The following is a 23,960-nucleotide window of genomic DNA, read 5'->3' as shown; positions in this document are numbered from 1 at the left end:
AAGGAAAAATAAATTCAACATGGACATGTGTTTATGCCTACAAAATGTTGTAAGTTTAAAAATATTCATCAAATTATTTTCAAGTCATTTTTCATATATAGTATACAATATCAAAGTCATTTATTTATATTCAAGTTAAATTTAATATTCTTCTTTTCAGTTTAAATTATTAATGATATTCAATATCCAAATGATCCGAGTAGAAATCTGAATGTGCTATGGATCCAATCCCATTTGTGGCCCTACCCCATTTGGCTTCAATTTCCTTGGCGTATTCCAATTTATGAAAAAGGTACCTTATTGTTTGTAGTGCAATTTCAGTTGCACTAGTACAAATGCAGCGGGAGTAGTAGGACCTCCGGATCATTTTTTTTTTCTTGGAGTTTTTCCTTTGCTATGGATTTTATTTTACTTCACATGTCCTTCTCCAAACCCTGATCACTAGGGATAAAACAACTGAATTGAAGCATATGATTTGTTTCCATGGCTCCATCTTGAATTAGATGTTCTTGGTGGAAGCCGAATTTCCAAATTTTTTAATTAAAAGTTTTTCAGATAATAGATCTACATAAAATAGAGGAAAATTTTAGAATATAAATAAATAGTTTAAATATATTTTGATATAATATATAATATTTAATGTAAATAATATTCAATATCGGGGCCACGGTGATGAGGGAACTTCACTCCCCGCCCCCACCAAGGCAATCTCCACCCCTGATCCCATTGGAGACAGGGAAGATTGTCATCCCTAAAACCAAAGCAAAGGTAAAACCCAATTTGCATCTCATACTTTCTCTACAAACAAAAAGGAGCATATAAAGGACTAAAATGAAAATAACTTTCCTTTGGGTTCCATGGGAATATACAACAGGGATAGCCCATCCCAAACCCATAACCTCCATAGCTGCAATTTAGGTTGGGTTGGATTGGAAATTTGTTAAAATTTTAAATGGGCCACCTGAACCCTAACCCGAGCTTGACGTAGTTGAAATTACTAATCAAATTGGGCAACCCACCTTGCGCAGCCCTAATAACCCCCCAACCCTGGTGAAGGGTATGATTTAAGATTTCATCACAAGTCTCTGCTACGACCAGCCAAAGACCTTACCAATTGACCCAGTTGGTTGGGACCTTATTCCTCTTGATTTGGCTTGCATCAAAACTCTTCCATATCATGCTATGTTTGGTTCCATTGAAATATGAGAAACGAAATGTCAAGTGAAACCAATACAACGTCAAAGATAATCATGCATGTAGGACATCACCAAGTTGGATGATCCTCACCAACTAATGTGGGTATGCTTATTTCCTTTTTCTCTTTATTTATTCTTTTGAGAATTGCTAGTATATGCAAATAAATAAATAAAAGGTTTTTTATATAATATAAAAATAACTGAGTTACACACCCACCGTCGTAAAATGGCAATTTGGCATGCTTCCCACTTTATTATCTTAGCTCCGAGAGGCTGAGGTTTTCCTTTTTCATTATATTTTCACATCAAGAATCTTTTAGTTTTTTTCTTAGGCTCCGTTTGGTTTGTGGGATGGGAACGAAATATTCCCCTTTTCTCTCATTTGTTTTGAGGGAAATAGAAGAATGGGATGAGAAAAATATGGGATGTCAGATCCCAAAATCTTAGATTTGTGATCGCACCAAAACCGTGCGACCCTGGGGGAAAAATTTGAAAAACCACTGTTAGAGAACCAGCGACGACAAACATGACACCCAATTTGATTCATTTCAAATTAAAATGGTTTCACACTTCAGCTAAATTATCACAATATCCATCTCAAGGTTGAACACGCTTAATCTTCCAAGGTTCTCACATGCTCATGAGGAATACTAATCAATTTCTTTCACTTTAATGAGCAATGTTATTTCTTACACACTTCAAAGCTATTTTCTTTAAGATTGAATCCGTTTTCCTAAAACTCTACTTAGGTTTTCTGACCTATGATGTTACCTATTCTAGCCCACAATCCTAAGACATGTTAGGGATTCAATCTTTATAGCAAACTAAGTCAAGCAAGAATTTAATCATACTTCTAAACCTAGGGTAAAAGTTCTCTAGGATTTGAGGTATTAAAATCCCTACTTGCAACCAATTTAAGTAGGATTAATTCCTATAAGGAATTTGAAATTTCAAACTTGCATGTAGTACAAACTAGCCTTTTGCCTAAGCTAGGCTTTTGAAATTTTAAACTTTCTAGGAACCATGATTAAAGATTCACATTTCATCAAAGGGGATTGATCTTATTACTCAAAGAAGGAGCTCAACATTCTCATTTTCAATTCACTTATCCAAAACATGAAACAAATGATCAATTTACATAAAATTTACTAGCCATATGCTCATAAATAATTTAGTTCAATGTTCGTGTAAATATCAATATCAATAGAGTTCATGTGAAGCATCCAACACTTGGGCTCCATTTGGTTTGTGGGATGGGGATGAGAAAAAGAGAATATTCCAAAAATATTCCTTTTCCTCTCATTTGTTTTGAGGGAAATAGAGGGATGGGATGAGAAAAAAATGGGATGTGGAATCTTAAAATCGTGGATTCGGGGATCACACCAAAATAGTGCAACATCCCGGTGGAAAAACTCGAGAGCAGCAATGAACCACCAATGGTCCCTTCCCCTTGTCTCTCCACTCTCTCTCTCTCTCTCTCTCTCTCTCTCTCTTCCTCTCTTTCTCTCTTCTTCTCCTTCGTTTTTCGTTTTTGCTCCCCTGTTACCATCGAACCAAACATTGTTCATTGCCTTCCCCATTCGAACAAAGGAGGCAGCGGTGGCAAGAGAACCAATGCGAGGGGCAGAGGAACGACAAAAATCAGTAAAACAAATCTCCTCTCTTCGAATAGGGGTGGTAGAGGAACGACGATCTCCTCTCCCAATCTATTCTCTGTCTCTCTATCTTTCCCTCCATCTTCCTCTTCTCTCATCTCCCTCACCTTCTTCTTCTTCTTATTCTTCCTGTCTTCCTCACCGTTTCATTTCTTTCTTTCTCTAGTCGCCTTTGCAATTCTCGGCAGCGGCGATCTACTTTCTCAGCACTCCTATCTTGATCTACTCTCCCGATCTGCTTTCTCCTCTCCCAATTTCCTCGCCTTATTTTCTTTCTCAGCAGCGGCGATCCGACGAAGAACTAGATTGTGGCGGTAGTTTTCCTACTATTTTCCCATATGTAAAACCAAACAATGTAAAGTTAAATTTTTACACCTTCCCATCCCATCCCATCCCATCTTTTCCCATCCAACCCAAATCTTCCCACAAATCAAACAGAGCCTTATAGATTCATGGTCCTAGGCAAGATGTGACTTAAAATAGATTCTCATGTTTGAAAGGGAAGCTCTTAGATTTCCTAATTATATAACTTTTGCCAAAATTTCACATTCCTAAGACCAAGAAGAAGTCGAGCTCTCAAGAAAACTTTGCTTTTGCTTTATCCAAAACATTTCAAAGAATACAACTATTTTCTATGATCCACATTTGAGTCTAGCACAATTTGAATTTGGTGTCAGAACTCAAATAAAGCATGATAAATGCATCTAGAATTAAGGTAGTGTTTGGAAATGATGCAAATAACTGTGAATGCAAATATGTAGAGTGTAAAACGGTCCATATAAATTGCAAAGTTGGGTTAGTTTTGCACTAACAAATTCACCTTCTTACCAAACAGACTTTTAGCTGTAATGGATGCAAACACAAATTCCAATAAAACACATGCCTTCTTTTATCAAAAGCCCACTCAAATGCAAATTTACTTCTTTCTTATTGATGTACTTTTACATCTTATTATCAATGTAAATATCCATTGGAAAATGTATTTTCTGTCATTTGTCACAATACATAAATATAATGTTGCCAAACACAGACAAAAGTGAACCAGAGTACAAATTTACCCTGAACCAGGATTTACACTTCATTTGCATTGTTTCCAAACGCAGCCTAAATGTTAACAATACATCATATCATTACTAGAGATGGTAATTGCTATCTAACCATTTAAAGCATAACTAGCAAGCAAATAAAGAAAAGATTTAACCAATCTCATTGTAGCTAACTAATCTTCCTTTCTATGTACACATCTTGACTTTTATTTTCTTTAATTGACGAAGACCTTGCACTATCAATGCAAGATTCTCTGAGTTCTTTTCCCCCCTTGTTTCCTTGTTGCCACTTGCTTGAATGATTCACCCTCCATGTAAATCTCCCTTCTAGATTAAGGGTTGAAACTTGGGCTGATATTGTACTTTGTCTCCTAGATATTAAGCTAATCACTGGAGAACTTGCTCTAATACCATTTATTTCCTAATTAGCTTAACCCAAGAGGGGGTTGAATTGGGCTTTTTTCTTTTTCTATGTTGATTGAACTCCTTTTATAACTTTTGAATTTGAATATAATGTTGTGGAGAGGTAGTGTTGCTTAGAACTGAGTAACCAAATCATAAGTTTGTGAAATAGAAACAAAGAACATGAAGAATATAACGCACACAAAATTTTTGTAGAGGTTTGGATAAACAAAACCCTCTAATTCTTACATGTTTGCCCTCTCTTTCTTTCTCTTTCTCTTTCTCATAGATTTTTATACCCAAAACAATACAGCTAATATTTGACCATCGGAGGTTGTTCAGTCCTTTGTTAGAAAGTTGTAAAGATGATTTCTAACATGTTTTAAACATTTCCCAATTAGGAAAGAGATGTTAAAGCTAAAACAGTCAAAACAAAATCATGTGAAAACTTTTCTTCATGTGCTAGTCGACTACTAGGCTTTAGTAGTTGACTACTGAGCCTACCTAGACACTGCTATCATATGTAGTCGACTACTAGATGGTTCCAATAGTAGTCTAATAAGGGTAGTCAACTATTGAAAGAATGGTAGGATCCATCCAATGGACGCCATAAAGGTTGCGGAATGGGTGGGCGAATTTCAAAAAAAAAATTTCCTACCTTCTCCCAACTGGGAATCATATTCCCTAAATTTAGAATACAATATTCAAGGATCCTACTTGAACCATAATCAAACCAGATTTGTACCAAAAAGTAAATGGGAGGAATATACCTGATCCGGAGAAGCAGTATCTCCCAAAGTTGGTGTTCACACCCAAAGAATGCTCCAAGATCTGTTCCTACTGAAGATGACACAGCTGTGGATGGAACAGAACCAGTAGGGTGCGTCCTACACACTGGATCCTTCACAAGAATCCTCTGGAAGAACTAAACACTGTAACCTTTTCAGTCTTTCTTGCAAGACTGATGTCAAGAACAGATTTCTTGACTTTCTTTTCTACAAAGATCCAATCTTGCAATGACAGATGGCGGCGGCAGGAGGAGAGAACCAAAACCGAAAAAGCTGAACTGCTTTTTCTCCTTTTCTGGAGAGTATGAGATCTGATCTCAAAATTCGCAGAAGGTATCCCTTGTGTATCCAAAAAGGTGGTTCGAAATCTGATGTATTTTCTTAGGGTTTCTCCTCTTTTCTTCTTGATTAAGAAACCTCCTAATCAGGAGTTATCCCAATCCAAATCAGTATTTGGATAGAGGATCATCTTAATCCTATTTGCAGATAAAGTTAGTTTACTCCTGATCTTATCAGGAGGTTACCAGATTCAAATCTGATTTGAATTTGGTCTCCCAGAGTGGATAAGGTTAAAAGCCCCATCCTTTTCACTAACATTAATCTCAGATTCGCCCCATCTTTGGGTGATCATATTTGCCCAGTTCGAAATGGGCTTTTGGCCCATTAAGTATTCAGTGTTTAATTAGTTTCCAATCTGCTGCCCAGTTGGGCTTCTTTGTATGGCGTGGGACCCAAGCATTGATCTACACACCAGCCACATGGGTTTGGCCCAGCCTTTAATACAAGGCCCAGCCGAATTCACTGAAAAACTCAATGAACCCCTTGAGTCCATCATATGGACCCTATGGGCCCAACACTTACATTAAGTGGTCCCTGGGCCAAGCCATCTTATAAAAACCCAGGGACTGTGGGCAGGTGCAAGATTAGCCCATCAGGTATTATCCTAAATGGTCTTACACTTAACCTCTCAGCCCTTAATGATCAAGCACTGCCCGACAAGAGAGGACCTCTCCCTCAGCTGCAAGGAACAGTGCCGCACTCCCTTCTCACATGGATCCCGGGAATTAAAACCATTTGCAAACATTTTGAAACCGTACATATATATAAATATATTAATTTTGCAAAACAAAATTCCAACGATTGAAATCAACTGCCGGCAGTTTGGTTTCCATCAGAGAGAGTGCATTCCCGATCATTACCCTTTGTCCGACAAAGTGGCTGATTCTGTCACTATGACCACCCACTCAGATGAATTCTCAAACTGCCCCAACATACCCAGGTTTTGATCCCCGCTAAGGATCTCACTGATTGGCATATCAAAGGCGGCCTGATCCAGCACCTAGTGAAGTGCCATAATCGAGTCTAGGGGTCAGGTGTAACTTTCCAGTTTTGCCCATTTATCTCCAAGGTCTAGGGCAAGACTGGAAATCTGGTCCGGTTCAAGGATTCAAGTAATCCCATACTGCATGTGCTTCGGGTCTTACCCTGATGGCTGAGACAGGCCATCCCAACACTTGGTGGCACACCAGCATTAGTCTTGGCAGGATAAATATCCCCAGACTTATCCAACGGCTGTGAACATTTAAAACTAACATGAATCTCTATAAATGTCCAGTTTTAGGGTTTTACACAGAATTAAACCAAACAACATGAATCAAACATGCACTTTATTTATTTCCACTAAATAACAAGTACATCAAATCAGATTGAAGCTAAGGGCATACATAAACTGTCTAACAATTATAACTTCTTGGTAGTAAACTACTACCAGCAACCAACCTTAAAAAAACTTCACCGGTCATCTCATAGAACTATTGACTCCTTACGCTCTCAAATGCAGAATTTTCACAATTTAGCCCAACTTTGAATGTGGGAAAGAGCCTAAGAACCTTTTCCATGTTTAACCATTGGTCTCATAGGATTGGTAACTGGGATAGGTCTAAGTAAAGCCCATATAGTGTATTCTTATAATTGGTTACACCAATTCCTAGAAGGGTAAAAATAAATTAAGAGCTTGGAGCTTGATGTCTTCTTTCTCTTCTCTGTTGGAGGGTTATCAATTCATTATATGAATCAGCTGCACTTTCTTGCCTTAGATTAATGGCTACTTGTTCAACTATTTTGAGCTCAATTGAAAATTGTTTTTCTACAATTGTACACCTACTTTTCAAACCGTCAGTACTTTCACGAGTGTTATCGTCAAAACACATAAGGCCAACATGCTTGATATTCCTCAGGTCCACTATCAACATATGCCTTTCCATGATGAACCATTTGGTGAGGAACTTCTCCATCAACTCTTCCTAGCATTAGATGTTGTTTAGTACTAGGTTGGCAAACCAGGTGTAGACTAGGCCAATTAAGGTCTTGTAGAACTACCTTACTTTTAGATCTCCATCCATAGTGAATGAACCAAATGCATCTTCAAACATAACTCATTTTCCCACAAGGATTTCCATTCAAGATGTCATACTACTACAAGTGGGATAGGGATTCTACGCGAATGGTCGAATGATTGGTTGATAATCTTTCTTGATAGATCCTCAGGATCATTGATTTCTTCAGGAGGAGCAGGGGTTTTTCCTTCCACTATACCCATGAGTTTGTGAGTATGGAGAATGGGAAGAAGTTGCGCACGCCATAGGAGGTAGTTGTCGCAGTTCAACTTGATGGGGAGATAGTGAGACATTTTGAATTGATCCTGGCGTACTAGTTGTAGATGTTGGTGTCAATGACCCTAGGTTGTTGATCTCTCCTCCTGTCGAACTATTGAATGAAGCTATGAGAAGATGGATCTGATACCAAATTAAAGAATAAATAAAGGATAGAAAACTAAATAGATTGAGAATGGTTCGATGGATGCAGAACCATTTGAACCCTGTGTATTTATAGATGAAGAAGTTCAATTTGAGTGCAACACTTAGTTAGAGAGAATCAGATAACATTGAACTTTATTAGATAGAGTTTATCTTAGGTTTGAACTCTATCTGATAGGATCTATCTAGTTAGTTGAGTTCTATCTTAATCTAAATAGAATTACATTTGTAGATGGAGATCTATCTGATGACATGACAGCATCTGATGATGTGGCAGTAGGGTTATCCTCAATAAGAAGGATTCCACCAAGGAGATCTGCAGTTCGAGAAGAACCACCACCTCCACTACAAGAGAAGTTGCTAGAGAGTCGCATGCTCATTCACCTGACAAGTAGTGTAATATAGAGGAAACTTTCAATGATCACCTGACCAACTTAGATGATAAGGTTTATGGAATGGAGGAGCACATCAACAAGTTGAGGAGGCGTAGAACTTGAAGTTTGAAAAGCTACATCTAGGAGAAGCAAGACCAGATTTTCAGTTGGTCAAAAGAAAAGTTTTGGTCGCCATAGTTGAATGCCATAGTGCCATCGTCTACAACAAGAGCATCAATACACTAACAGCCTGATCTAGAGCTCACTGCTACACTACACTCTCACTACACAGTATTTAGCTATTTATACTTAATAGAACATAATTTATGTGCATTCAACATGCTCAAAATCTATAAAGGTGAAGTAGAAAAAAGTAATTGGGGAAGCAAATTAAATCATGGCAATAGATCTAATAGGGGAGGGGAGTAACATAGTTTTCTAAAGCAAAGCATTGTTCATCATACGCCATAGTGAGATGGAATTGCGGAGAAGAGAAATTGGACAATGATGGACATGGTGCAAAGTATTGTGGGTTGATCAAGGTAGTGTTAAAGATTCCTTCTAAACATTGGATAGAAGAAATTCTAGCTTGAATCATCTTCATATTTGGGGCTGTGAAGATGTAGCTAAAATCAATAAACCAAGTTTGCCCAAAACTACTAGCAATAATAGGGATGTCAATCAACTGGTTTTGGTTTGGATCCAATCTGATCCAAACCTTATCAAATTGGATTTGGGCGGTCCACTATAATTATTGGATTGGGCCAATCCAAAATAAATTGGTCTGTATCTTTATTGGTTTGAATTAGACCTATACCAAATTTCTAATATTCTGATCATGAGGCCAAACCCTTGTCCAATTTGAAATCAATCAAAACTAAAAACATCATAAAATCACTTTTGTGAAAGTACTTTTATGAAAGCACTTTTATGAAAACATTTTATAAAAGCACTTTTATAAAAGTAATTTTATGAAAAGTATTTTTACAAAATCACTTTTATAAAAATACTTTTACAAAAGCATTTTTACAAAAGTACTTTTATTAAAGCACTTTTATAAAAGTACTTTTACACAAACACTTATGAAATCACTTACAAAAATTTTACGTAAGTACTTTTATGAAAGCACTTTTATAGAAGTACTTTTATAAAAGCACTTTTAGAAAATCACTTTTGTGAAAGAACTTTTACGAAAGCACTTTTACAAAAGTACTTTTATGAAAGCACTTTTATAAAAACACTTCTACGAAAGTACTTTTATGAAAGAACTTTTGCGAAAGTACTTTTACAAAAGAACTACAAAAGCACTTCTACAAAAGTACTTTTATAAAAGTCTATGAAAGTACTTTTCAAAAAGTGCTTTTGTAAAAGCACTTTCCAAAGTACTTTCAAAAAAGTGCTTTTTATCAAAATACTTTTACACAAGTCTTTTTCAATGCTAAAAGTGCTTTTATATAATTTTTAATATTTCATTTGGTTTAGATTGGATCCAATCCAATCCATTTACATTTTAATGGATTTGATTGGATTTGGTTTGTATTGGATTTGGACTGAATTGGGTCCAATCCATTTATAAGTGGACTCACATTGGACTGGATCAGGTTGGACCAAATCCGTCCAATTGACACCTCTGTAGCAAAGTAGTTAAGTGTATATTTGATGGATACTTTGAGATCTTAGGGTCGATTTTTCAACTGTTTGACCCATCTAAGTCGACCTCTACAATCTTTGAGTGTAGAGATGTGGAATTTCTAAAAGATACTTCTAGAGCTCAAGAAGGAAGATAAATAGAATTTGAAGAATTTCTAAAATTCAAATTTGCTCCCACACTTGAACCTAACTACACTTTAAAAAGCTTTTTAATATCCAATCACACATTCTATTGATTATTATTATTGTGTAGGAGAACATGACCATAAGAAGTTTTTTTCTTTGCTTTCCTATTTTTTTGTAAAAATATAATTTCTTTTTATTTTATTATTTCCACTTATATATCTAACTAATCATCTATCTAAAACATAAACATTCACTTTTTATCTAATTGTATTTTGAAGAACATATAGATTCTATAAGACCAAGGTTCATTCATAATAACAGGGAGATATAATATAAATGAGCATATTTTTGTTTCTTTTCATAACTAATAAAATAGTGAACACAAAATTGGGATTTAATTTTTACCATATTTAGCACTTAGTGTGGGAATAACTTTAGGAATAAGAAAAATTAATACAAAGAGGCACTATTCTTTTTTGTCATAGAAAATTTGAATCATGTACCTTTTTGGTAATTTTCTTGAAATTTTTATCAAATAATTTTAAAACATTAAGTAGGGCTACAAATGGTATCCGATTGCTCAACCCGTTATTAGCAAACTTGATTTGAGTATTGTGTTTTGACTACATTTTCATAGGTTAAAGTTTGTAATTTTCCCAAACTGAGCCTAAAATATAATATCACAACCATTTTTAGTTCCTTATATTAATGTTATATAATATTTTGATCATTTTGAGTTTAAATTTATTTATACTATTTGATTGCAATCTGATTTCGATTTGAATCAGACATAAATTTGATGGATAAAATCTTATTCAAATTCAAATACATTAAGCTCTACTATTTCTACCATTTTCCTTCATTAATTATTTCATTTGATTCACCTTTTATTAGTGATGATTTGAATTAAATACGTATGAGTGCTGAGTGGAGGGCTTGACTATATATAAATACATCCAAACAATTAAGGGCCCGTTTGGCGTGTCTTTTTGGAAAGATCTTGTAGTAGCTCTGACATGTAAAAGACGTATTGAACTTTTATATGAAGATCTGAGCAGCCCAAAGCACGTCTTTCCGTGCATTTTTCCATGCGAGATTAAAACGCAAAAGACACGAGAAACTTCATTTGGAGCTTCCCAAAATGGGGTTCTCACGTCTTTTCAGCATTCCGTCTTTTGGCAATTAGATCTTCCGCGTCCCAAACAGAAATAGACCGATACAGAACGACACTTAATTAGCCCTTCAGCAAGGTAATTAGATACTCCATTGGAGACCAAGTCCATTAAAAACCTTACACCAAAGCTATGTTTGGTTTGAAGGAAAAGGTAGGGAAACCTATACAAGGTTTGTAAAGGTTTCCCTGCCTTTCCCTTCCTTTCCCTACTTTTCAAACCTAATATCAACAAAATAAAAAGAGTGACTCCACCCTAATTCTGAGTAAGGCTCAAATAAGGCTATGTTTGATTTGAAGTAAAAGGTAGGGAACCCTATACAAGGTTTGTAAAGGTTTCCATACCTTTCCCTTCCTTTCCCTACTTTTTCCTTCAAACCAAACACAGCCTAAGAGAAAGAAACAAGAAAGTACAATCTAAGTAGCTTTGAGCCTTTGAAGTTGCCCGGAAAGCTCTTCCTCCTGAAGTCATCTGCGGGATCCGCCTTTGCTCACATGCTTATGAGTGTTATATTCAGGAGTTTGTCTCCTTTATTATGAGACCACATCCGTGCCCTACATGCACATCCCAGCATGCATTAGGAATATCTCTATCTCCCGTATTTGTCATTTGAAGATGGGAGCCTATGTGTACTTCTTTATTATAGTTTATATTCAGATGTTATATTTGTTTGTGCTACAGAAATTATGACTTTCAAGACCGGAGTACTGGAACAGACGATTGGAAATTAATCACCCATTTCACCACAAAACCTCTTTTTTGCCAAAAACCATTGATTTGGTCAATGAATCGCTGATTCAGACGGTCAAATCGTTGAATCATCGATCCAGACAACGGTTTTTGATTATTTTTTATTTTTGATCAGAACGAGCCATCCATTCAAACCGGACAGCTGGACCATTCGATCAGTCCCAAAATGATTCCTTGTCCAATCTGGTTATAAAAACCTTGACAGAAATTAAACGTTGAAAATTAATTTGAACATGGAAACTTATTTTATACTTAGCTTGTTTTTCTTGATTCAGACGGTCAAATCGTTGAATCATCGATCCAGACAACGGTTTTTGATTATTTTTTATTTTTGATCAGAACGAGCCATCCATTCAAACCGGACAGTTGGACCATTCGATCAGTCCCAAAACGATTCCTTGTCCAATCTGGTTATAAAAACCTTGACAGAAATTAAACGTTGAAAATTAATTTGAACATGGAAACTTATTTTATACTTCGCTTGTTTTTCATATTCTTTAATTAGTCATTTTTCCTTTTCTTCGAAAAACTGCCACAAAACATGTGCTCACGCCTAGTCTTTTTAGTGTTCTAAGGAACAGTGTTGTCAGGCACGGGCTAGGCCAGATGGTTGAACCAATAATCCGATGACCCTGTGGCTTTTCTGGGTCCTAATTAATTGACGATTCTCAACTTTTCATGATTATCGGAACAAGCGAATCTGGCCAATTAACCGGTTAAACCATGACCCGGTGAGCAATATTTTGTGCCTTAAATTTTTTGTTGCAACCCCCACTCCAAGTTAAGTTGAGAAAAAACTTGATCGAGGGTGGGGGGTGGGGGTATGAATAGATCATGGTTTTCAAAATCGGATCGGACAGAATGGTCAGACCAGAAAAACTGGGAATCGGTCAGGTGACTGGTTTCGTTTTTCATCAAAACCGGATTTTGGCCAAAAATATTGGTTTGGTCAGCAAATTGCTGACCTGGGCGGTTGAATCGTTCGAACCGTTTAATGGTTTTGATCGTTTTTATTTTTTTTATTTTTTTATTTTTTTTGTTAGAATGGGCCGATCGTTCGGCTCGGACTGGACCCCTGACCGGTTCGTTCTCCAGATCAGTTTTAAAAACTTTGGAATAGATGCAATCCATATTCAATTTATGGGTACGATCTGAATATGAAGAGTTATGTATATTTGGTTTTTTTTCTGTATACTAGTCTTTGACTTGTAAGAGAAATTGAATGATTTTGGATGTATTTAGGATTTAAGGTTTTGTGTGAGTGAAGTTGTGTGCACAAATTTCTATACTCTTCAACATTCTTTGATTTTATATTGTATTTCTGCTCCCTCTTTGCCCGTAGAGATAAGCTATAAGCCGAACCACATAAATCTATGTGTTTTCTTTGTTTACTTCTCTTTATTTCTATTTTTCTTTTTCTTTTTGGCTTCTCTTTATCTTTATTTTTCTTTCTGTTTTTGGGTGCCATTCTAAATTTTGCGCAACACATTCATTACTAAAAAACTTGTACCTAGTTGTGTTGTAAGTTATTGCTGTGGAAAATATCACTGTTCGAAGTTACTTCTACATACTAATGAGAAAAGTAGGTACTTGGATAAGTTTGAACAATCTTATTATCATAATAACAACAACAACAACAAACGACTTGAACAATCTTTGATCAAAATATGGCTGAAGTGGTTGAACCGATAATTCAGATATCTGTCTTTTATCGGATAAGTTAAGTAGTTTTTAAGTTCGTTAATAATGGCATGTTGAGTTGAATACCATACTCTTGTATAAAGGTGTTAATGGACCGATTTTGGATCGGACCCCTTCAGTCCAAAATCAATTTGGATGGATTGGACGGACCAATAAGACATTGGATTGGAGTCCAAAATATTTATTAGATTGGATTGAACCTGGTCCGTCCATAATAAATTTATATTGGATTGAGTTGGACTAAGCCAATATCTGGTCCATTGATATAAGATAAGAATATATGTGTCAATAGACCAGGTTTGAGTTGAAACCAATCTAAATCAAAACAAATTTGAACAGATTAGATGGTCCAGACATTGAATTGAACCGGTCCAGAATGATCCAAAATATTTATTGGACTAAACCCATATTGAACGGGATCGGATTGGACCAAATCCAGTCAAATTGACACCCCTACTTGTATATTGCATAAAAGGATAAAATTGAAAGCTATTCATTCAGTTAAGAAGCTTCAGCTGTTATGGAACGGTCCCTAAGTTGTCTTGATATTAGAAAGAAGAAGGAAAATCAGTTTGTCAAATCAATTAGAGATTGTAGTGCCCACCCATCACTCAAAAGAATAGGGAAAGAAATAAAACTATTCAAATTTCCAAAGCCAAATAATACGGTACTCGTTCCACCAACATTGGAAACGTTTGTGTTAATATCCCCCTTCAACGGCAGACAAGAAAGCAAATAGCAGTGCAAACGATGTAAATACAACGCAAAAGTCGAAACAATCATTACAGCTTTTGTAGCTCTCTTGTATCAGCCATCTACTCAGCCCATGACAAATGACTGACCACGGAATCAACCACCATGTTTGCAAAATCGTTTAAGGAAAGGACGGGGAAATTCAGTTTGTTGATTCTAGAAGAGATCAACGAAGTTTCTATTATAAATGAGTACATCGAAAGTGTTGAGAATTAATGATAAGAACATGAAAGGAAATGAAATTAAGCATCTGGAAGTAAGTTTAAAGTATCGATACGTATCAGTCAATATATATTGTATTGGAGCTTTCTTGATACGGTTCCTACGGAAGGTGTTTCGGATTGGCAAGTAGTTCAGGGGGTAGATCGGCCTCAAACCAACCCCTCTGAAATAGATTGGCAAGTGGTTCTCGATACGTCCCTAGAAGGTTTTGTTGCCTGATCCGGACTCATTATTTGATCATTGTGTAGTTATCACACAACAAAAACACCTTCCAACCCTCTACCAACATGATCTTATACACTGCACATCTCATACATGGCATCTTAGATCAAGTTGGTAGAAGGTTGGAACGGGTTTGTTGGTAGAGGATTGGAACGGGTTTGTTGGGGGAAGATGTTAACTCCCAAATAATAGCCCAATAATGAGGAGAATAATGGTAGCCGATTCAGAAGATCTCATGCCAACCAAAGTGGTGATTACTTCCACGACTGAGATGCCTCCTCTATAAATAGTGCACTCTTCCTAAGGCACAGGGGCTCCTTTCCTTTCATTATGAACTCTCACTACGCTCCACCCACCTTGACACACCTCTTTTATTCACTAAGCTATGAATGATTGCAAATGTAGCACATGTGAATTCAAATTCACCACATGCAATTGAAGATTACCCACTTTTGTCCGAAGTTGTTGATTTTCTTACTCCAAATGTGTCGTGTATGTGGTGGCAATTGTACTTTGAGAGGTGTTTTGGACCTTGTAGTGCCAAAAGCACACTTTGGGGTCAGCCCAAAGCCCAAACAGCACACCCATGATAGATGCTCATCTCCAAAAACTGTTGACACTGCATCACGGGGACCAATGGCCTTAACTTGTGTGCCACTTTCTACTTGCTCCGCCACATATGTTGTCATTTTGGCCTAGAACAATTAAAAAAAAAATATTTACTTAAAATGGTTCAAAATAAAGCCATACTAAAATTATTGAATGACTAAATATAAAATAAATACTTACAGCAAGTTCCCTCACTTCGGGATCATAGAACTTCCCCTAGGAGTTTGTGTTGACCCTCTTGAATAGGTCTTTTCACCTAGGGGACATTGTTTTGTTTGCTCCATCTCCTCCTCCTAAAACAAAGTGATTTGAGTCATTATACAAATTAACAAAGAAATAAAAAATATATATAAATTATGTTAGTCATCCCACCATTTGATGGAGAATAGTTGCATAAGAAGTTCGGCCTAGGTGGTGATTGAACTCTTTACGAGCCCTCATCCTATCCATTGTCTGACACTTTTGCTACAACAATGACAATTTAGTGATATTATGAATTTACCATGTTTAAAAAAAATTATTGAGTTACTTTTAACTTTACCATGTCTTTGGTGATCTCCTTAGGCGTGAACACCTTCAATAGGAGTTACTACAACTCTGTATCAGGTATATCCCTCTCCTACCTTTTGGTTTCAGATCTGGTCTGGTTTAGGGTTCAAGATTGATCATTGAAAATGCAGTTTTCTAAAATAGGGAATGTGATTCCCACATGCGAGAGAGAGAAACTTTTGAAATTTCGCCCAACCTACCTGTAGGATTCAGCTATCCATATAATGGATATCTCATCCCTTCAGTGGTATCAGAGCCAGGTTCAAATCTTGAACCAAAATTGATCGGATCTAAAACTGCGCAAATGGGCAGAAGGTGTTCTACTCGATTTGCGCAAATAAGAGATTTTCTAGGAAATCGGTTATCAGATTAAGGGTTATTGATCTGAAATTAAATCTTTATAAATATGAATTATATTTAGAATGGTTCTTTATATTTTTCTTAATTTATGGGTTATTCGTACGATGGAGATCGTATTCTTTAATGGCGCAAGAAATATGCGCTTTGTAGTTCTTTTACATTACGGTCTATAATTAATTTTTTTTATTTATTTTCTAGACTGAATGTATAGGAATTCGATTTGATGTAATATTAATAGAAAATTATTGTTTTTCTATTTTATTTCAATCAAGATCTAAGTTGATTGCGTAGAAGGAAGGATTTTCATAGATTAGGGTTCGCCCATCTGTGATTTGCAGTTTGAGAAACTGCAAGCTGCGAACTAACCTCTGTTTTGCAGGGTAGTAGATCGAACTAACCTCTGTTTTGTAGGGTAGTAGATCTGCGAACAGCCCTAGTACTGAATCTTGAATGTCTTTTATCAGTAATTTAATTTCAAATCAATTCTTGAATTAAAATCTTGAATTAAAAACCAAACCCTAGACCCATTCGAACCAAATTGGACCAAACTGGTTGAACCGAATCTGTGGTTCGATGGGGGCTGTTCTCAGCCCTAATTTTTCACTCTTGGGTCAAGAGATTGATAGTTAATTGCAAGATCTAATTCGGCCCATTAACAGCATAAAAGCTATATGGGTTGGACTGTTCATTGCTATTCAGCCCATATACCTAGATAATATTATGAATTATTATGGGCTTTAATAATGGGTTTTACAAATATTAATTGATTGGATCAATTTTATCCCTGCATGTGATGTATGAATGTGTGATGAGCAACGTTCATGGGCCATAAGCACTTGGCTCATGTTGATACGATAGTGGCTCTTGCGCACTCCATGGCAGAATGCACACCGTTGTCATGGTGTCCCTAAAGATCATTGGATGATCTCCCTTCGTGGTGGGCCCCACACCTCCCCAAGAGGAATCGTGTGGAACCCTAGACGTTTAGGGCCCATCGAAATCTGGCTTTATGAAAGTTAGTGGGAGCCACTTTGGTTTGACCTAAATTAAACTAGGGTGTAACTTTTTTTCCCTCCTGAATATGAGTGCATGTGAGAGGGAGATTCATGTGAGGAACTCCCTAAAGGCCTTCCATCATTAGTGATGTAGCGCGATCCGGTCACTCCTAGCTGGCGCTCACGTGGCTCCTGGAAGGTACCTGAGATGAGAAAGAAGAAGAATCCCCGGGGAGTTTACCCGGTGGGGATACTCCAATGCTTAAGTTAGTACTCTGTAGGAGAAGCAAGAAGGAGACGAATGCTAAGAGTGCAGATAGCGCGTTCTCACTATACTTTAGAGATTAGAGGTCTCTAGAAGAAGTTTCTCTTCTGTCCTGAGGGCTTTTATAGGGACATTTACGTCAGGTCGGGCATAACCGCCACTGGGCTCCTTTCACAGCCGTTACCTGCCAGGGCTGCGCAGGTGGCCGTTGTGGCGTACGTCTCACCCGGGTGAATGACACGTCTCCGGAGTGACAGGCACGCCCTTGCCTGCTGTGAGACGTGGATGCAGACTGTCGAAAGGACTGACTGCGCCGTCAGTAAGGGATATGGCGGAGTCTGACCGGTACGGTCTGTCAACCGGAAGCTTCTTGGGGAGTGCTCGTGCGGTTCATTCGCGAGCTATTCTGTAGCGAACTTGGAACACTCTAGGGTTACCCTTAGTAGAATTGGCCCTGGGGATGGCTTGTCTGTTTGGGAGCTCGGACGAGCTAATGACCTTAGCTTGCGAGCAAAAATTGCCTCGAAGTATCTCTTCAAAGGTAGCTCGAGGAGCCCGAGGTTCGTACTGCGGTGAACTCCTTTCGCGAGCTACAATGTAGCGAGCTGCTTTGTAGACTCGTCACTTGGTCATACCAGGCTACAATGCTGAGCTATCGCTCATGCTGAGTCAGTGTCCATGTGCCACCGTTTCATAGGTTGGGTCAAATCATCCCCCATCAATTGCCCCCCACTCCTCGGGCTAAGAGCACTACCTTAGCGCGGGGAGTTTATGAAGCGCGATGGATTGATTTAACCGAAATTCAAACTTGATTAACTGCCCACATTAAATGCATTTGCGGGAATCAAGAGATTTTCTGACTTCCCTGACTTTTCGGATTTCGAAAACGTGTTGAGGTGGCTTTTAACTCCGAACGTCATGCGGCCACGATTACCTTAATTACGGAAGACATGCCGCCAATCACCTTCGGTTTTCAGAAGGCGTGCGGTTAGGGCGCCCACAGGCCGTTGGATTTGCCTTGATCCGGACCGTCAACTTGGAAGGGTTGAGACTATAAATAGGGGGGCCCCTTGGGCCTCGCTTTCTCCCACACCATCTTGCTGTCTACGGATTCTGAGGTCGCGCACTTCATCTAGTCTACCCGAATTCCTTAGTTTGCTTCGCTCCGTCTCTTCTGGTGAGTCTCAATCGCTGTTAGCCATGTCTGGGTACCCATACCACACCTACCACAGGGGCGATAGCCAGGGCGACGATGTTCCCTTGAGCTCGGGGGGAGCCTGGGAGCAGATCCCGGAGGCTCGGGAGGCTTCCGGCGATGTAGCATCTACTTCTAGGGGGAGGGAGCCTGACACCATTGGCCCTTCCTCGATGACAATGGAGAGACTCAGGTCTCTAATCCGCTACTTTCGTCTCTCTAGGGACCTGGTTTACAACCTCCCTACTGGCAACTTCCCTTGGGAGCATGGTCCCAATGACATAGTAATCTTCCAGGAGCAACTTGAGGCTGGTTTGCGTCTCCCCCTACACCCCTTGATAGTGGAGGTGTTAAATCACTTTAACGTCACCATTGACCAGCTTCATCCAAACGTCATTCGAAACATGGTTGGGACTATATCTTTGTGTTATGAGTACTGTCTTCCTCTGGACCTTGATATTTTTGTCTCTATCCTCTGTATAAAAAATGCTGCTCCTGGGGTTCCTCCAAAGAGGCGCTTTTACTACCTCTCTCCCCGTCGCGGCTATAAGTTCCTGTACGAGCTGCCGAACAAGATTCCCGCCTGGAAGCGGGATTACTTTGTGGTCCGTAACCTTGAGGGGTGACCTTTCCCAACTGCTTGGAGGGGCGCCATCCAGGACCCCGGGGCCGAGCTAGACCCCGAAGTTTGGAAAACGATGCTGTCCTGGGCATCGGTAGGCTTCCTTCGCTCGGACTACTTGGCCGAGGAGAAGCTCGTGCAGGCTGGCCTGAGCCCGGGTAGGTTGTCTTTTTAGGTCTCGTAGTCTATGTAACGATGTGGTACTCACATTCGCATGCATATATTTCATTCTTGTTGGACTAACACTGATGCTCTTCTTGGCAGCCATCATGTCCAGTGCCGATTCGTGCCGCCTTCTCTCAAGCAGCCAGAGGCTCCATGCGAAGAGGACGTGCCCCGACCGGACTTCCCCCTCAGGAGGTACTGAGTTTGGGTCTGCCGAGCCAGTTTTATCGTCCCCTCCGCTCGAGATTCCGGCACCCCCATCCGAGGGAACTAGTAGGGTTAACTTTGGAGGGGACGAGCTCCCTCAGCAGGGGGAGGCTCCCTGCAACCCCCTCCAGCCATGCCCTCACCCCCGGTTCCCAGTGGGGAAATGAGAAGGGGTGAACAACTACCTCGAGGCTCGCCGGAGGAGCCGGAAGGCAATGACTAACGATGAGGTCGCTCAGTGGGGGAATATGGAGACCGGGGACCTCGCCGCGTTCGCCTCTGCCCACTGCATGGTGGTAAGTGACCCCTTTTCCTTTTTCTTCTCTCGTTTTGCTCCTCTCCGCTGTCCTTTGATCTTCTCTTCTATCGGCAAGTGAATTCCGCCATCCATGCCATGGCTCTCCAGACGCGCGTCCATCGTGTCGAAGCCCTCGACCAGCGGGCTGCTAACAAGAAGCTCTAGGGTGAGCTCGACCGGATCCGGGGCGAGCTCCATCACACTCGCAAGGGGAGCGAGTCTCAAGAGTTGCTCGTCCATGACCAGGAGGCTCAAATTGTCCGGCTTTCTGAGGAGAGCGCGCGTTACAGGGAGGAATCATCGAGGATGGCGTCGGAGAGGGAGCTCCTCAGGCAACAAGTGTGGGACTTGAAGTCCACTCTTCTAAATCAGACTCGAAACTTTGATCAGATGGTGGAGGCTGAACGAGAGAAAGTGGTCTGGGATTTAAAAGACTCCTAGGAATACCACGACCTCCAGGCGGAAAATGGTTCGAGTTCGTACCACTCTGGGTTTAAGCTTTGCCAATGGCTGGTTCGGAAGAAGTTCTCTGGACTCAATCTCAACGGCATCACTATGAAGGGTCTGTCTCCTGAGATGGCGGACCAAGCGGAGGAAAAGAGCCTGACACCCCAGAGGATGAGGAGGCGGATCCTTGAGGCGGTGTTTCTCTGGACTTCTGGTGGCTTCCGGGTGCCATAAACCCGGTCTTTCAAAGGTCTTTGGTTGGGCGGTTGTGCCCTGTGATAGTTTGACTTTCTCGAGCTGTTTAGCTCGGTTATCGCATTGTTATTTTTTATTTTTAGTTTTTGAAGTGACAATGAAAGTTCTCCCTTTTTTCTTCCAAGTATGATGTGCTCTCTTTATCTTTTTCTCGAACTGTTCCTTAAACCATTTAAGGCATCTTTATGGTGCACGACAAAGTGATTACCACGTGTGCCTGAACTATATGCTCGTCGGTTATTCTTTAGTTCGATCATCGTACTGGAACAAGCTATGCTTGGTGGGGTTTAAGCCTGAGCTGTTTACACTCTTCACTTGAAGTTCGCCCATGTCATGAAGACAACTGGGTCTGATTGCGCCGAGATCGTGTTAGCTCGGCATTTTGGCCCTTAGGCTCTGGAAGTGATTTATAGTTCACTTTTGAAGTTCGTCCATGCCTCAAAGGCGACCGGGTCTTATTGCGTCGAGATCATGTTAGCTCGGCATTTTGGCCCTTAGGCTTTGGGAGCGGCTCGTGGCCTACCCAGTTGTTATAGATAGTATTATCTTAAGTTGACAATATTCCATGCCCGAGGTACTTGCTTTCCTTCAAGGGTCTCGAGCTCATACGTTCCTTCCCCAAGTACTCGTTTCACTCAGTAAGGTCCTTCCCAGTTAGACCCAAGCTTGCCAGCACCGGGCTCAGGTACCATAACCTTTCGAAGAACCAGGTCGCCGACGCGGAGGTTTCGCTTCTTGACCCTGGCGTTATAGTATCGAGCTACTCACTACTGGTAGGCTATAGTCCTGATATACGCGAGGTCCCTTCGTCGAGTAGGTCGAGGTTGGTATGGAGTTCGTCTTCATTCGTCTGATCACTGTATGCTTCTAGTCGTAGCGTAGGTACCTCGATCTCCGTGGGGATCACTGCTTCGGTGTCGTAGGTGAGATTGAAGGGTGTTTCTCCCGTGGCGGTTTTCTCCGTGGTTCGGCAAGCCCATAGAACGCTAGGTAACTCATCTGCCCACAACCCTTTAGCCCGGTTCAGTCGTGCTTTTAGTCCACGGAGGATGGCTCTATTCGTGACTTCTGCCTGACCGTTTGCTTGAGGGTGCGCAACTGAAGTAAAATTTTGTGGGATTCCCATATCTCGGCACCAGTCTTGGAATTTGATGTCCTCAAACTGCTTGTCGTTGTCAGAAATCAATACCCGAGGTAACCCAAAGCGGCACACGATGTTCTTCCAAAAGAAGTTTTGGACGTTCCGGGTTGTGATCGTTACAAGGGGTTCAACTTCTACCCACTAGGTGAAGTAATCCACTGCTACTACTAAGAACTTCCTCCCACCTATTTCCGGACTGGTGAGATACTTGAAATCGGCGGCAGGTTGGTGGTGAATATTGGCGTGCTTCTAGCATTTGTCGCATTTTTTATCATGGTCAATGGCATCTGCCTTCATTGTTAGCCAATAGTACCCTTGTCGAAGTGCCTTCTGGGCGAGGGCCCTGCTCCCCAAGTGTCTGCCGCACAATCCCTCATGAGTGTCGCGGAGTACGAGTTCGGTTTCGGTAGGCCGCAAGCAACGCAGATAGGGGAGCGTGTAAGATCTTTGGTATAGCTGTTTGTCTATCATGACATATTTGGCTACCTGGCACTGCACCCTTCTGGCTTCATTGCGATCTGTAGGGAGGGTCCCGTGTAGAAAGAAGCTCGCGAGCGGGTCAATCCAGCTCGGCTCTGCTTGAACGACGGGAGCGACCTCCTCTGCCCCCCCCCGAGAATACTAGGCCGAGGCAAGTCCTCTATGTACACGGTTCCCATGGTGATGTCGTTGGCGCTGGCTAATCTGGACAAGGCATTGGCTTCAGTGTTCTCCGACCTTGGGATTTTCCTGACAAAGTGTGACTGGAAGTTGAGCAGGGCCTCTCTGACTTTGGCTAAGTAAGCTATCATGGTTGGCTCGCGAGCTTCGTACTCGCCAGTGACCTGGTTGACCACGAGCTGGGAGTCGCTGCAGATAACGATGTGCTTTGCTTTTACTTCTCTAGCTAGGGCTAGTCCAGCTATCAACGCCTTGTACTCCGCTTCATTGTTAGACGCAGCGAACTCGAAGCGTAGCGCGTACTCCAGTTTCGTGCCACTTGGGCCGTGCAGAACTATTCCGGCTCCGCTGCCCTGTTGGTTCGAGGAGCCATCTATGTGAAGGATCCAAGATTCCTCATCCCAGCTCGCGGTTGGCCGAACTAGGAGAGATGCCACACTGGCTGCTACCTCACGGGGTTCGGACTCGACCGGCCTGGGAGCTTCGGGCTCACCTGAGCTGGGAGCCTTGTGCTCAACCGGCCTGGGGACTTCGCATTCGGCTATGAAATCTGCTAAGGCTTGGGCCTTGATGGCAGTTCGCAGCTTGTACTGGAGGTCGTACTCACTGAGCTCAACGGCCCACTTCGTCAACCGACCAGAGGCCTCGGGCTTAAGTAAGACTTGCCTCAGAGGCTTGTCGGTGAGAACGATAACAGTGTGAGCCTGGAAGTATGGATGGAGCTTCCGGGCTGCAATTACCAGTGCATAAGCCAGCTTTTCTGTCTCTGGGTATCTCGTCTCTGCTCCCTGCAATACTTTACTAACATAATAGATGGGTCGTTGAACCCGATCTATTTCTTTTATTAGTACTGAGCTGACCACTTCGTCGCTTGCCGAGAGGTACAGTTCTAAAATATCACCCTCCTCGGGCCGGGTTAAGATCAGCATACTAGCGAGGTATTTCTTGAGCTCGTCAAACGCGAGCTAACAGTCTTGGGTCCATTCGAACCCTTTGCTTTTGATTGCCTTAAAGAACGGCAGACAACGGTCTGCTGATTTGAACATGAAGCGGCTCAGGGCGGCTATGCGGCCATTCAACCTCTGAACCTCCTTCAACTTCCGGGGTGGTCTCATATCTAAGATGGCCTTAATCTTATCCGGGTTGGCTTCGATGCCACGCCGGTTAACGATGTATCCTAAGAACTTGCCCGAGGTCACACCGAATACACACTTATTTGGGTTCAATCTCATATTAAACTTACGCAGAATTTCAAAAACAGAATGTAAGTCTTGTACTAATTCATGTGAGAATTGAGTTTTGACGACCATGTCATCCAC

Source organism: Nelumbo nucifera, chromosome 2 (assembly GCF_055504915.1).
Source record: "Nelumbo nucifera cultivar China Antique chromosome 2, China Antique-T2T, whole genome shotgun sequence".
NCBI lineage: Eukaryota > Viridiplantae > Streptophyta > Magnoliopsida > Proteales > Nelumbonaceae > Nelumbo > Nelumbo nucifera.
The sequence above is the reverse complement of the archived record's forward strand: the minus strand, read 5'-3'. Positions refer to the sequence as shown.